The sequence below is a fragment of the Callithrix jacchus genome, chromosome X, assembly GCF_049354715.1.
Source record: "Callithrix jacchus isolate 240 chromosome X, calJac240_pri, whole genome shotgun sequence".
NCBI lineage: Eukaryota > Metazoa > Chordata > Mammalia > Primates > Cebidae > Callithrix > Callithrix jacchus.
In genome coordinates, this window is record NC_133524.1 from 137,836,020 (window position 1) to 137,852,461 (window position 16,442).

A 16,442-nucleotide genomic window follows, 5' to 3' on the forward strand; every position below is an offset into this window, starting at 1 on the left:
TTTTATTTTCTCTCTATACCTGGCTATTGTTTCTATCTTATACTGGCTTGGTAGAGAGCACAGTATCTCAAATTTGGGATCTCAGACCCAAAATTTCACATATTATAGTACCTATTATCCAAGAGACTAACTTCTTATTCAGGTTAGAAATATTCTAGAGAAGGACTATCATCTTAGAGTTGATGGAGAGTGTGAATTCAGTATTTCCAATTATCAATCATTTTTACCTAAAGCAGAATTGTAGGTGTTCTCATAATTACATATTTTGTGATCTCAGTTAGAAACACAGGATTCTGTTTTGGCAGACCACGGTAGTAAACATTAAGGTTGGGGTACAGCTTTGTGAAGTAGAAGTGTCCTGTAAATAAAGAACTTAAGTGATATTTTTTATCTGGAGTGGCAACAAATCAAGCCTGTGAGATACTGTTTTTTTTTTTTCTTTTTTTGCAAAACTTGACCTGTCAAGAGCTGAATTTGAAGCTAATCATCAATGATGCTACTATATTGTTCCCAAATAATAGTCAATTATTACAGACTTCAGGAGATTTTATATACTGATGACATGATAGTCATGATAACTTTACATAAACACTTCTGGAAATTTTACATTGTATTGTTCCCTAATGAATATAAGCTATTATCATCATCAGTGATCAAGGAGAAATAGAAAATGAAAACTTGCTGTTTCTCTTTTTTAGATCATGGTATTTTTTTTTTTTTTTTTTTGAGACGGAGTTTCACTCTTGTTACCCAGGCTGGAGTGCAATGGCACGATCTCAGCTCACCGCAACCTCCGCCTCCTGGGTTCAGGCAATTCTCCTGCCGCAGCCTCCTGAGTAGCTGGGATTACAGGCACGCGCCACCATGCCCAGCTAATTTTCTGTATTTTTAGTAGAGATGGGGTTTCACCGTGTTGACCAGGATGGTCTCGATCTCTTGACCTCATGATCCACCTGCCTCGGCCTCCCAAAGTGCTGGGATTACAGGCGTGAGCCACCACACCCAGCCCAGATCATGGTATTCTTGATGTAGAGACTTTGTTTAGTCACATTACCTGTTATGTTTTAATCAGCAATCTGTCCCCTAAACTGTACTATGTACCAAAGACCCTAGGTATAGTATTGAATGAAACAGTTTCAGAATTCAAGGTCTTTAAAATCAAATGTGGGTTATTGGGCAGCTCCCTGTGAAAAGTTGGTACATAAGGAGTTTATAGTTGATTGTTCTATGCATAGATTTTTATTGTTCACCAGAAATTCATGGGAACTCTTATTATTTTCTAGATTCTTTTTCAGTTAGGTTATGGCTACATGACTGGGCTCTGGCCAATGGAATATGTGTGGAATTGATATAAGCCTATTTTAGGAATGGCCTTTAAATTTCTACATCACTCCTGTTCTTTCCTCTCCTGCTGTAGAAACATAGAAGGCCATATTTTCAATATAACATGATATTAAGATAGAAGAAGATGACCTGACTTAATTTGAACTGTGTGCTAATGATAAGTAAAGTTTCATTTTGCTAAACCAGTACCTATGCCAGAAGATCCCAAAATGTGGTCCAAAGAACATTGGTATGGGCTCCCTAAGATCTTTTAAGAAGACCCACAAAATAACTATTTTCATCAAAATTCTAAAATATTTTTGCTTTTTCCACTAATTTTGTCATGAGTGCACAGAGAATGCTCCAGAAGCTACATGACCTGTAATAACATCTCTGCCCTTAAGGCTATTGGAATGTGTGCTTGTATATTCTGTTTTCTAGGACTTTAGATGATAGTATATTTAACGTATAAATATGCACTTCAGAGATAAATTCCCTTTCTTCTTGATGCTTCTTTTCTATTACTATCTATCTTTGGGTTATACCTGCTCTAATATCTGTAATTTCAGAATCATGCATTAAATTAAATTAAAAATTTTTTTTCATTTTTCTTAGGCCTAAGGGGAAACACAACCAGAAATGAATATATATTATTGTTTTGTTTTTGTAATATATTTTAAATTTTTAAAAATACTTTTAAAATTTTGTCTAAAGTTATTACTTTATAAGTTAAACATATGTTTTACTAAAAGAAAATATATGTATACTTTTTAAAGATAAATTCTTAAAAAGATAGACTAGAATTCCTTTCTCAGTCCACAATGTAATATGTACAAATAAAGATGCTGAAAGATTAAGCTGCCATTCTAGAAAATTGTCTGTTTTAGGAAAGAGAAGAATCTATTCCAAAGAAACTGTGAGAATTGATTAAGACAAAATATATGATGAAAATTTCTTTTCCTTAGTCTTATATGTGGTAATAAATTATCTTAGTTTTTCATATGTAAAACATTTCAAATAGTATTATGAAGTCTGCTAAGTTGGGGCATGATTTTGAAACCAGTAATTTAAAATTTTTGTAAAGAAATATACTGAAGTCATTTATGATGAATAAGACCTAATTTACATCATCAGGGCTATAGTTAATCATTTTGAACTGTATCTTGGAAATCTGCAAAGAGATTAGATTTTAGGTGCTCTTACCACACCTACATACACACACTCTCAGATAAAGGTTACTTACTACGTGAGAAGACAGATCTACTAATTGGCTTGACTGCAGTAATCTTTTCACCATGTATATGCATATCAAAAAATCATATTGTACACCTCAAATATATACAATAAAAATAAAATTAAATAGAAATAAGGCATTGCATTTTTAACATAGATATGATAAGCTATTTAAAAGTCAAAAATCGCCTATTACAAACTTTTAAAACAGAAATGGAAAAGCCACTCAAGAATTTTATAGGGAAGCTCATTGTGTTTTATTGGCTGGAGAAGTTCACATAGTTTTTTACATTTTACTTTGCCTAATACCTGCTTGATGAAAAGTCAGTAAAAACAATAATGGTGCTGCCACTTTCCAATCATATAGTAATTCACTGTCTTAAATATTTAGCTGCAAACATTGGACTGATTAAATAGCTTATCTTCAAAAGTGCACTTTTGCCTTACAAATAAACAAATCTACAGATGTAACTGGGCTTCCTGTTTGGGTTATGTTCATTTGGTATAAGCATGGGCTAATCAGCGAAGTATATATTCTTTTATTTGAATGCTGGGCAATAAATGCAAGGGTAATAAATGTTAAAATAGAATAGTATTTTTGACTCTCATGTTCTATCCTGGAACAAGTGTGTTTACAGTTACACTGATGGTGCTTGTGAATAAAACTGCTGGTGCATTGGTAGAAATCAAGGCAAGAGTTCCAGCTTGTACTATTGGTCCTTGATTTTTTTAACACCATGCACTCAGAGTGAAAAGAAAAAATTACCAGTTTTACCTGAGAATATCCTTTGTAAAACTATAATAGTATTAATTTTATGAGATTAATATTCTATGTGAAGAAACGGGAAGTATACATAAAGCACTTTTTTTCTTTCTTTCTTTTTTTTTTTTTTGAAAGAACGAAAGAGAAAGAGAAAGGAGGAGAGAGAACAGGAGTCTTGCTCTATTGCCCAGGCTGAAATGCAATCTAAAAATAGATGTTAAAAACCTCCTTTGTGCTGATAATTGTGCTTAACAGTGGAGACAGGCAGGAATAAGGGAAGAAAATAACAAACAAACAGCCAACCAATATTTCATTTAAGTCTGTGAAATGCTATGGAAATGCTGAAGAGTGATTTACTTCCAATTATGTGGTCACTTTCAAAATAGGTGTAATGTGATACTGAGAAAAATGTATGTTCTGTGGACCTGGGGTGAAGAATTCTATAAATATTCACTGAGTTTACTTGTTCCAGGTCTGAGTTCAAATCATAGATGTCCCTGTTAATTTTCTATCTCGTTGATCTGTTGAATATTAAACAATGTGGTGTCAAAGTCGCCCGCTATTATTGTGTGGGAGTCCAAGTCTCTTTATAAGTCATTATGAACTTGTCTTATGTATCTGGGTGTTCCTATATTGGGTGTATATATATTTATGATCATTGACTCCTGTTGTTGCGTTGATCCTTTTACCATTATGTAATGTCCTTCCTTGTTTCTTTTAGTCTTTGTTACTATTAAAGTCTATTTTGTCAGAGATGAAAGTTACAAATCCTGTTTTTTTTTCTTTGCTCTCCATTTGATTGGTAAGTCTTCCACCAACCCTTTGTTTTGAGTCTTTGTGTGTCCTTGCTTATGAGATGGATCTGGATACAGTGTACCGATGAGTTTTGACTTTTTATTCAATTTGCCTGTCTGTGTCTTTGATTGGGGCATTTAATCCATTTAAATTTAGGATTAATATTGATATTTGTGAGTTTAATATTGTTGTTTAATGCTAGTTGGCTATTTTGCCCATTAGTTGATATAGATTCTTCATTATGGAGATATTCTTTACCTTTTGGTTAGTTTTGGGGATGACTGATACTGGTTGTTCCTTTCTGTGCATAGTGCTTCTTTCAGAAGCTCTTGTAAAGCAGGCCTGGTGGTGATGAAATCTCTGAGTGCTTGCTTGTTTGTGAAAAATTTTATTTTTCCTTCATTTATGAAACTTAATTTGGCTGGATATGAGATTCTGGGTTGAAAATTCTTTTCTTTGAGGATATTAAATATTGACCCCCACTCTCTTCTAGTTTGTAGGGTTTCAGCTAAGAGATCTGTTGTGAGTCTGATAGGCTTCCTTTTATGGGTAACCTGACCTTTCTCTCTAGCTGCCCTTAGAATTTTCTCCTTTATTTCAACCCTGGTGAATCTAAGGATTATGTGTCTTGGGGTTGCTCTACTTGAGGAATATCTTTGTGGTGTTCTCTGTATTACCTGGAGTTGAGTATTGTCCTGCGTTACTAGGTTAGGAAAGTTTTCCTGAATAATATCCTGAAGAATATTTTCCAGCTTGGATTCATTCTCTTCATGACATTCAGGTACACCTATCAAACGTAAATTAGGTCTTTTCACATAGTCCCATATTTCTTGGAGACTTTGCTCATTCATTTTTACTCTTTCTTCTCTAATCTTATCTTCTCATTTCATTTCATTAAGTTGGTCTTTGACTTCTGATATCCTTTCTTCTACTTGATCAATTTGACTGTTAAAACCTGTGCATACTTCACAGAGTTCTCGTATTGCATTCTTCAGTTCCATTAATTCACTTATATTCCTCTCTAGATTGTCTATTCTCATTAGGATTTCGTCAAACCTTTTTTCAACGTTCTTAGTTTCTTTACATTGGGCTAGAACATGTTCTTTTAACTCACAGAAGTTTCTTATTATCCACCTTCTGAAGCCTAATTGTTAATGGAATGCACTCGTTCTCCAATAGGCCTTGTTCCCTTGTTGATGAGGAACTGTGATCCCCTGTAGAAGGAGAGGCATTCTGATTTTGGGTATTCTCAGCCTTTTTACGCTGGTTTCTTCCCATCATTGTAAATTTTTCCACCTGACATCTTTGTAATTACCGACTTTCAAATTAATTCTCTGAGTGGACATCGAACTTGTTGATTCCCAGCCCCAGAATCTGAGCAACCCACTATGCCGGCTAAAACAGCAGTGTTAAGGTTCATCGTGCTTTTCTACCCAGGAATCTCCGGTCTGGCTTCCTTCTTTTTTTTTTTTTTTTTTTTTTTTTGAGACGGAGTTTCGCTCTTGTGACCCAGGCTGGAGTGCAATGGCGCAATGTCGGCTCACCACAATCTCCGCCTCCTGGGTTCAGGCAATTCTCCTGCCTCAGCCTCCCGAGTAGCTGGAATTACAGGCACGCGCCACCATGCCCAGCTAATTTTTTGTATCTTTAGTAGAGACGGGGTCTCACCATGTTGACCAGGATGGTCTCGATCTCTTGACCTCATGATCCACCCGCCTCGGCCTCCCAAAGTGCTGGGATTACAGGCGTGAGCCACCGCGCCCGGCCTTGGCTTCCTTCTTGAGTCCCTTTTTCAATCAGCTGAATAGGTGACTCTACTTTCCCGAAGCTCCAAACGTCGACGAAAAGGGGACCCAGTCCCGTTTACTCTGCACCAAGAACTGCTGTGCCGGGGCGCCAGCAAAACCACCACGCCAGCCACAAGAGTCACGCTGGCAACCCATGGGGCTCCTCCGCTGGGAATCTCCTGGTCCGTGAGCAACAAAAATTCGTCTGAAAGTGTGGCGTCCTCTCATTCTCTGTGCTTTCACAGGGAGCTATAATCCTGAGCTGCTAGTAATCAGCCATCTTGGATCTCTCTCTCATAAAGCACTTTTTTTTTTTGCATGACATAGGACAATGATTGTCTCAAGGAAAAGTGCTTGTGCAATTGTTTGAGTTGTGAGATTGTTTTACTTGAAAGAGAAACTATTGATATTTATGGTTTGAGTTGGATATTTGGCAGAACATTTTTTCTAAAGTTAAAGTTAGCTATTACTTCAAGAAAAACAAAGGATGGTATCTGTTATTCATTGTAAAATTTGAAATATCAAGTAAATATTAGAATTTTGAAAAACTTATATCCCTTGCCTTGAATTTAATAGCTATCCAATACTTAGAATTTTCTGATAAGATTGATGGTGATATGAACAAATGTGATGTTTTTGATATTGTGTAATAAAGACTTGCTTAACTTGTGAATGAATAGTTTCAAAGTGACTGTTGAATGATGTTACAAAATCATGCATGGTTGAAAGATTCATTCAAGATGCAAAGTAGATTAATGAATTTTACTGTAAATGAGTATTTTATTGATATATTTTTAGATTCCACATTCAAACTAATTGTTAAGAAATCACTCCTTGCTGAGTTTTGGTATAGTGTCCACGAACAAACACAATTATTTTTAAAGGCTATTAAACTGCTCCTCACTTTTCTAGTTACATATATGTGTGAGGCCAAATTTTCTTCATATACTTCAACCAAAACAACATATTAAAATAGATTAAGCCCAGAAGCAAATTAGGCACTTCACCACTGTTTTATTAGGTCAGATTTAAAGATTTGTAAAAATGAAAACAATGTGACTCTTCAACTCATTTGTTGTTTTTGAAAATATGTCTACTTTTCATAAAAATAAATTGTTGACGTAATGAGTTTGTCAATTTAAAAAATAAATTGATAAAGTGATATTTTGTAAAGTTTCAGTTTTATTTAAAAAATGGTAAGTTTCAATATATAGAATTCATTGAAAAATGTCTTTTGGGTCCTCAGTAACGTTTATGAGTGTAAAAGGTCATAAAAAAATGAGAGTCATGAGCACAGGGAGGGGAGCAGCACACACCGGGCTCTCCTGGGGGGTGGCTAGGGGATGGACAGTGGAGGGTGGGGAGGTTGGGGAAGGAAAACATGGAGACAAATGCCAGATGTAGGTGACGGGGGGGATAGAGGCAGCAAACCACCCTGCCATGTATATACCTATGCAGCAGTCCTGCATGATCTGCACATGTACCCCAGAACCTAAAGTACAATAAATAAAATAGTACCAATGCAAAAACAAAAATGAGAGCAACTGGCTAATATTATCTTGATTAATATGTAGTTTGGTAGAAGTTCTAGACATATCGTAGTTATGTTGCAAATAAATGATTTTAGGGTGTGCTGTATATGATGTGATTACGTTTCTATACTCATCTTATTATATGCAGTAAGATATGCATAATCTATGGAGTGGCCTAAAGTGCTAAAGTGATTCACAAAGACCAGTAGGGCCTTTCTGTTCACAAGCAATGCTCTTCTTTGTGGAAATGGAATTGTTTTTATTAGAAGATGGTCATCACTATATCTTGCCCATGCTTCATTCAACATGCCATTTTTTTATGACTCTTCCTGGATAAGATCCTTTTGATTATGGTCAATGCTTTTTCAAAGTGGCTTAGAGTGGTACTTGTTTGGTTTCAAATCTCTGCTGAACAACTTTTGTTCTGATAAGGTTGACTGCATAAAATGCCAGCATTATTTTTACAAAAGTTTTGCATTCATTTTAGTTGAGATTAAGGAATTTGTGGATGGAAATGTTATCCACTTTGTCACCAAATTGTTTAATCAAGCAAAACACATGATTCAGGTGAACTTGTCTGATCCCAGGTACTGTTTGACTTTTCAGGAAGTGAATTCAGACAGCTTTGTATGTTTGTGGAAATTTTATCTTGTGGCAAGAAGAATTTATTAAAGGAACAGTGTATTTTCAAGGATAATCTTAATTACACCTTTAATATTACTCTTCAACAAACATACATCAATCTCCTGCCATATTCAAGGAACTGTGCTAGATCTTGTCCTTACAGACACCTTGGCCGAAGGTGGTAAGTACCAAAATAAAAGTTTAGTTTTCAGGATATAGTATGAGAGAGATCACCATTTTTTACATGAAGATTGTATCATGAAATGAGGTAGATGATGTGCACATAAAAGTCAGCTACTGGTAGCTCATCATTCTTAAAGAGAACATGGGATTTTAAAAAAGAGTTTAAGGAGATGAGATCTGAAGTTGACTTTGAAAGACTGTCATTAACAGAGATGTTTCAGGGGAGTGTGTGAGTTGGGGTGCAGTGAAGAACCTTCAGGGAAAGGGAAATGCATAACAGGCCAGGAGAAAATACCAAGCCTTTGGAGAGCTTTCTGGTGGACCATAAGAATCTGGGGGTGGAAATGCAGCAGCTGCTGTTATATACAGTGAGTAGGTAGGCTGTGGACAGGTCCAGACCTGGGTTGCAGACGAGGAAAAACAAATTATGAAAAGAGAGTGAAAGGGAAACATCTAATTAAGGATGGCATTATAAAGCCAGAACAGATGTCTCGATGCGCCCTATGCTATTGCCTGTTGTGCTACTCTTGAACTTTTGCCTAAAGACATTTTGGTGTTACCAATCACAAGAAGCCCAGAGAGGATATTCAGGTGTTCACTTTATTAAAGTGGCAATTGTAAGGCTGGGTGCAGTGGCTCATGCTTATAATCCCAGCACTTCGGAAGGCCAAAGTGGGAGGCTTGCTTGAGCCCAGTGATTTGAGACCAGCCTAGGCAACGGAGTGAGACCCTGTCTCTACAAAAAAAATTGAAAACCAAAATTACCCGGGCACAGTGGCATACACCTGTAGTCCCAGCTACTTGGGAGGCTGAAGTGGGAAGATTATTAGAGCTCAAGAGGCGAGGCTACAGTGAGTCGTGATGGCAACACTGCACTTCAGCAGTCTGGGTGACAGAAAAAGATTCTGTCTCCCCCGCCACCAAAAAGAAAGGCAATTTGATAAATAATCTCAACCTTACAGAAAAATTTAAGCTTTTTTTCTTTTATCTTTCTAATAGCTTGCATTGGAATGTTACTCTCATAAGAAATTAATTTGTATTTTTTTAAGTTCATGCTAATTTAAAGCTAATTTTATGTAAACCAAGCCATTTTCATCTGTATTATTTTATTTGTTCTTCCTGTGTACCAATGTAATGATGCCACCGATGACATAATATATATATTTGGTCTCTCCCAACCACCCTCTTTTCCTGGCACACAGCTTCTAAAACCCTTGGAATCCATCAAGTGGTAACGGTCTTTTGTCTGGTAATGAGACGACTGGTGACTGGAGGTTCCTAGATAGTTTAATGATGGGGACTTGTTTCTAGGGGAACCAACTATGTGATTAGAGGGTTGGAATTTTCAGCCCCACTGCCTGATTACTGAAGAGGGGAGAGAGACTGGAGATTGACATAATCAACAATGGCCAACAATTTAATCAATCTTACCTACTACATGAACCTCCATAAAAATCCAGAAGTGTGGGATGCAGTTTGGAAAGCTACACTGGTGAATGCAACCATGTGCTGAGAGGGTGGTGTACCCCAAATTCACAGGGACAGAAACCTGTCAACTTGGGACCCTTCTAGACCTCACCCTACCTACTCCTTCATCTGGCTACTTATCTATGTCCTTTATCTTATCCTTTATAATAAACCAGTAAACAAAACTGTTTCTCCAAGTTATGTGAGCTGTCATAGCCAACTTGAAGAGAGAATCATGAAAAACTTTGATTTGTAGTCATGTTGGACAGAAATGTGGGTAACTGAGGACCTATTAGTTGGGATTGGCATTTAAAATGGGCAACAGTTCTGTGATATTGAGTCCTTCACTTGTGGGATCTGCACTAACTCCAGATAGTATCAGAACTGAATTGTAGGCTACTCAGTGTTTAGAGACTAGAATTGGTTGATGTGTGGAAAAACCCACACATTAGGACCCAGAAGTGTTGAGTGTGTAGAGAAAAATAGTGAGTTTTCCTATACTCATCATGCCCAGGAATGCCTCTGAAATTGCCACTTACTTCTTCCCTTGTTTCAGGTACATTGTTTTGTATAAAGTACTAAAAATAAGTATTATATATGATTTATTTTGTTAAAAGTAGTTATCAAGATTGTTAAAGGTTCATGATTCTGTACATTATTTCTTGCAGGTAATTAAGTATATCATGGAATCAACTTGAATCCCTCATTCATCTACCACATCTATGGTGTGCTATTTCTTTAGTCTTATGTTCAGATACTCCATTTTGGTCTGATTTTATGTCAATATTCTAGAATATTCAGGAAATCTGGCTTCTTGAATCTATTCTGATATAAATTCTAAATAGCTAAATAAATTCTAACTAGCTTCACATAGACTGACGGAACAATACTTAGCATCTCACTTAGGCCTTCTAAGTAGCCTTCTTCCTCAGGAAGAAAAAGCTGCCATTCACAGATTGCCAAACTGTGTCAGGAAATAGGCTAGGTAAATAATTTAATTTAACTCACATAACAACCTTATGAAATTCATTATTATTGTTGCTGTGTTTTACAAGTGAGGTAATTCTAGGCAACAGGGTTGAATAAAAGGCTCTTGATAGAAAAGATAGACTAAAGGAATCAAATATGTTATTTAGCAAGGATATCTCATGCAGGATACAGTGTGGCTTGGAGTAGTGACAGACTGGATGGCAGTGGACCAGGGAAGAAGACAATGTACTTGTTTAGTGTGACATGATGGAGGCCTCACCTCGGGCTATGGTAAAGTGGTAAATCAGGTAAAACAAGAAACAAGAGTGTTTTCAAAGGAAAAATGGACAGAATTTAGAAATTAATTGGTCATAGGGCATAGAGAAAGGGAGAAGTATCTACTGAACAGAAAGACTTCTACTGCAGAGGCCAGTGTAAAAAGATGTGGTTTATTTTCCTTTAATTTGTGTTATATGAATTATGAGGTGAAATTCATAATTCATATAACACAAATTTACCATTTTAGCATTTAGCAGTTAGTACACTCACAATATTGTGCCACCATCACTTCTATTTCTAAAATATTTACATTACCCCAAAGGGAAATCTTGTATCCATTAAGAAGATACTTTCATTATTAATTCCCACAGGCCCTGGAAACCACTAACATGCTTTCTGTATTTTTGGACTTAGCCATTTCTGGATATTTCATATGATGTGATCATACAATAGGTGACCTTTTGTGTCTGGCATCTTTCAGTTGGCATGTTATTTAGGATCATCCATGGTGTACAATATAATAATACTTTACTCCTTTTTATAGCTGAATGATTTTCCATTGTATGAACATATGACATTTTATCAGTTAATTCATTGAAAAACATTTGGGTAGTTTTTCACTTTTTGGCCATTGTGAATAGTGCTGCTATGAACATTCATGTACAATTATTTGTTTGAGTATCTGCTAGTCAATTTAAATATATACCTAGGAGTGCAATTGCTGGGGAATTAAACATAGAATGATCATTTTATGTTTAACATTTTGAGGAACCATCACACTGTTTTCATAGCAGCTGCATTATTTTATATTCATACCAGCAATGTGCAAGTGTTCGAATTTCTCCATATCTCTAATTATCTAGACATCCTAGTGGGTGTGAGGTGATATCTTATTGTGGTTTTGATTTGCAGTTCCTTAATAACTAATGATGTTGAGCATCATTATGCACTTACATCGTACTTATTGGCCATTTATTTTTCTTCTTTGAAGACTGATCTATTCAAGTTCCTTGCCCATTTTTATTTACTGTTATTCTTTTTGTTGCAGAGTTGTAAGTGTTCTTAGTATATTATAGATACTGGGCCTTCATCAGATATATGGAAATAGATACTGTGATTATGCAGGTTGTTTTTTCATCTCTTGATAATGCCCTTTGAATTAAAAAGTTTTAAATTTAGTCCAATTTATTTTTTATTTCTGTTTCTGGTGTTTTTTTTTTTGTGTCATATCTAAGTAAATATTGTCCAATTAAGGGTCATGAAGCTTGACACCTGTTATCTTCTAAGTATTTTAAAATTTTAGCTGTTACATTTAGGGTTTTGATTATGAGTTGATGTTTGTATATGATATGAGGTAGGTATACCACTGTATATTTTTCACATAAAAACTCAATTGATGGGCTGGGCACGGTGGCTCACGCCTATAATCCCAGCACTTTGGGAGGCCGAGGTGGGTGGATCACGAGGTCAAGAGATTGAGACCATCCTGGTCAACATGGTGAAACCCCATCTCTACTAAAAATACAAAAAATTAGCTGGGCATGGTGGCGCGTGACTTTAGTATCCAGCTACTCAGGAGGCTGAGGCAGGAGAATTGCCTGAACCCAGGAGGCGGAGGTTGTGGTGGGCTGAGATCGCGCCATTGCACTCTAGCCTGGGTAACAAGAGTGAAACTCCGTCTCAAAAAAGAAAAAAAAAAAACCCCTCAATTGTCCTAGCACCATTTGTACAAAAAATCATGTTTCCCATTGAAATACTTTGGGGAACCTTTGTTGAAGATAAATTAATAATAAATATGAGGGCTTATTCTGGACCATCTGTTCTATTCCACTGATTTATATGTCTTTTCATATGCCAGTCCCACCTCATCTTGATTACTGTTCCTTTGTAGTAAGCTTTGAAAGTTGAATCATCCAACTTTGATCTTCTATTTAAAAACTGTTTTGGTTATTCAGAGACCATTGCAATTGCATACAATTTTGAGGATCAGCTTTTTCATTTCTGTAACAACGGCTATTGGAATTTTGACAGAGATTGCACTGGCTCTGTAGATGCCTGGTAGTTATCACCATTTTAACAACCTTAAATCTTCCAATCTATAATGAAGAATGTATTTCCATTTATTTGTGTCTTCTTTAATTTCTCTCAGTCATGTTTTTAAATTTTTAGTATACAAGTCTCATACATTTTTGGTTACATATTTTCTTATAATTTATTGTTTTTTTTGAATTGCCATTTCAGATTGTCTATTGCTTTTGTTAATTTTTATTAATGCTCAGCTTGTATCCTGTAATTTGGCTAAACTGCTTTATTAGCCCTAATATTTTCTTGGGAGAGTCTTTTTCTTTATTATTATTTTTTTAGAGACAGAATCTTGCTGCATCACTCAAGCTCGAGTGCAGTGGCATAATTATAGTTCACTACAGCCTCAAACTCCTGGCCTCAAGCTATCCTGCTGCCTTGGCCTCCCAAAATGATACGAACATGGGCCTGAGCCACTGTATCTGGCAAACTGAAAGAGTTTTTAGAATCACCTCATCTGTGAATAGAGATATTAATAATTTTATTTCTCACATTCTGAGTGAAACATTTTCTTTCTTTTTTCTGCCTAATTATTCTGGCTAGAAATTTCAATATAATGTTGAATAGAGGTAGACATGTCTTATTTCAGATGTTAGGAGGAAAGTATTCGGTCTTTCACAACTGAGTATAATATTAACTTTGTTGGGCCTTTTTTCATAACCTTAATTTATCATGCTGAAAAATTTCCATTTTATTCCTAGTTAATTGTTTTTATCACGAAGCACTGTTGAATTGTGTTACATTTTTGTGTACATTGATTGGGATGTATATTTTTCCTTTGTATTAAAGCAGCATATTATACAGCTTGACGTCTGCATATTGACCCACTCTAGTATTCCTAAAATAAATCCCTCTTGGCTGTGATATATAATCTTCTCAATGTACTGCTGAAACATTTGCTAGTATTTTGTTGAAGATTTTTGCATCTGTGTCCAGAACAGATATTGGTCTATAGTTGTTTTTTTTTTTAATTTAGAAAGAGTTTTGTTCTTGTTGCCCAGGCTGGAATGCATTGGCACAATCTTGGCTTACTGCAACCTCTGCCTCCTGGGTTCAAGCGATTCTACTACCTCAGCCTCCTACCTGTAGCTGGGATTACAGGCATGCACCACCACGCCCAGCTACTTTTGTATTTTTAGTAGAGACAGGGTTTCACCATGTTGCTCAGGATGATCTCGATCTCTTGAACTTAGGTGATCCACCCACCTTGGCTTCCCAAAGTGCTGGGATTACAGGCATGAGCCACTGTGCCCAGCCTATAGTTTTGTTTTCTTATGATGTCTTTATCTGGCTTTGGTGTACAGGTAATATTGTTCTCAAAGAATGAATTAGGAAGTGTCTAATATTTTTAGAAAATTTTGAGAAGAATTGGTGTTTAAAATTCCTTAAATGTTTCACAGTGAAGCATTGTGGTTCTGGACTTTTCCTTAGAAGGTTTCTGATTATAGAATCAAAATCTTTACTGTGTAAAAGTGTACTTAGATTTTCTACCTTTTCTTGTGAAGTTTTGGCAGTTTTATTTTCCTGACAATTTGCTCATTTCATCTAGGTTATCTAGTGTGTTGGGGTGTAGTTTTTCATAGTATTCTTTATCTGTTTATTTCTGTAAGGTTTGTCCTAACTAACTTATACTTCTGATTTTAGTCCTGTCATTCTTTATTTCTCTTTTGCCCTGGTTAGACTAAATATAGGTTTGTGATATTTGTTGACATTTTCAAAGAATCAACTTTTGGTTTAATTAATTTTATTGTTTTATATTCTATATTTCTTTTTTCCAGTCTGACCATCTTTGCCTATTGGATTGGATTATAAAGTTAATCTACATTCAATGTTATTACTGATATAATTGGATTTATGGACATCATCGGACTTTCTATTTTCTATATTTCTTATGTTTTTCTGGTTCTTCTAATTCTCCTTTTCCTCTGTCTTTTGAATCAAGTGAACATTTTGTAATGTGGTATTTTAATTTATTTAATTATATTTTTATTATTTTTTTCATAGTTACTCTGGAGTTTACCACATACATCCTTATAAAATTATTGTGATAAAAAATACATGAGACCTATGTTCTTAACAAATTTCTAAATGTACAGTAAAGTATTAAGTATAAGAACAATGATGTATAGATCTCTAGAACATATTTATTTACACATCTAAAATTTCATACTGTTGAATAGCAATTCACCCTCTCTCCCCAGCCCTTGATAACAACCATTCTATTCTCTGCTTTCATGAGTTTGACTATTTTACATACCTCAAATAAGCAGAATCATAAAGTATTTGTCCTTCTTTCGTTGGTTTATTTCACTTAGCACAGTATCTTCCAGATTCATCCATGTTGTCACTTATGGAAACATTTCCTTCCTTTTATAGGTTTAATAATATTCCATTGTATGTGTAGATAGACAGATAGATACCACCTTTTCTTTATCTGTTCATTGATCCAAGGACATTTAGGTTGTTTCCACAACTTGGTTATAGTGAATAATCCTGAAATGACTATGGAAGTGCCAATGTTTTCTCAAGATCTTGATTGCAATTATTTTGCTTAAACACCCAAACGTGGAATCGTTGGATCATATGGCAGCTTTATTTTTAGTATCTTAAGAAACCTCCATACTGTTTTCTATAGTGGCTGCACCATTTTTTACATTCACACTGTATTTCATTCTGATACTATTATAAAGGACTACCTGAGAGTGGATAATATATGAAGACAATAGGTTTCATTGACTCACAGTTCTACAGGCTATACAGAATGAATGACTCAGGAAACTTACAATTATGGCAGGAAGGTAAAGGGGAAGCAAGCACCTTCTTCACATGGTGGCAGGAGAGAGAGAAAGAGTAAAAGGAAAGGTACTACATATTTTTAAACAAGCAAATCTCATGATAACTCATTCATGAGACAGCACTAGGGAATGGTGCTAAACCATCAGAATCCACACCCGTGATAGAATCTTCCTCTAGTTTCCTTCCTTAACATTGGGGATTAAAATTCAATACGAGAATTGGGTGAGGACACACAGCCAAACCATATAATTCTACCCTAGCCCCTGCCAAATCTCAAGTCTTTCTCACATTTCAAAATACAAACATAACTTCCCAACAGTCCTGCAAAATCTTAACTCATTCCAGAATTAGCTCAAAAGTCCAAGTCCAAAGTCTCATCTGAGACAGACTAGTCCCTTCAGCCTATGAGACTGTAAAATAAAAAACAAGTTAGTTACTTCCAAGATACAATGTGGGTACAGACATCGGGTAAATGCTTCTGCTGCAAAAGGGAGAAATTGGCCAAAACAAAGGGGCTACAGGCCCCAAGCAAACCCAAAACCCAGTTGGGCAGTCATTAAAATGTAAAGACCCTAAATAATTTCCTTTGACTCCATATCTCACATCCAG

General features: G+C 35.7%; 1 long non-coding RNA gene across 1 annotated transcript in view; it reads right to left on the minus strand.

Moving 5' to 3' along the window:
• Positions 1 to 16,442, minus strand: part of LOC144580975 (uncharacterized) — a 413,738-nt gene that overhangs the window by 190,771 nt on the left and 206,525 nt on the right. The window lies entirely within an intron of this gene.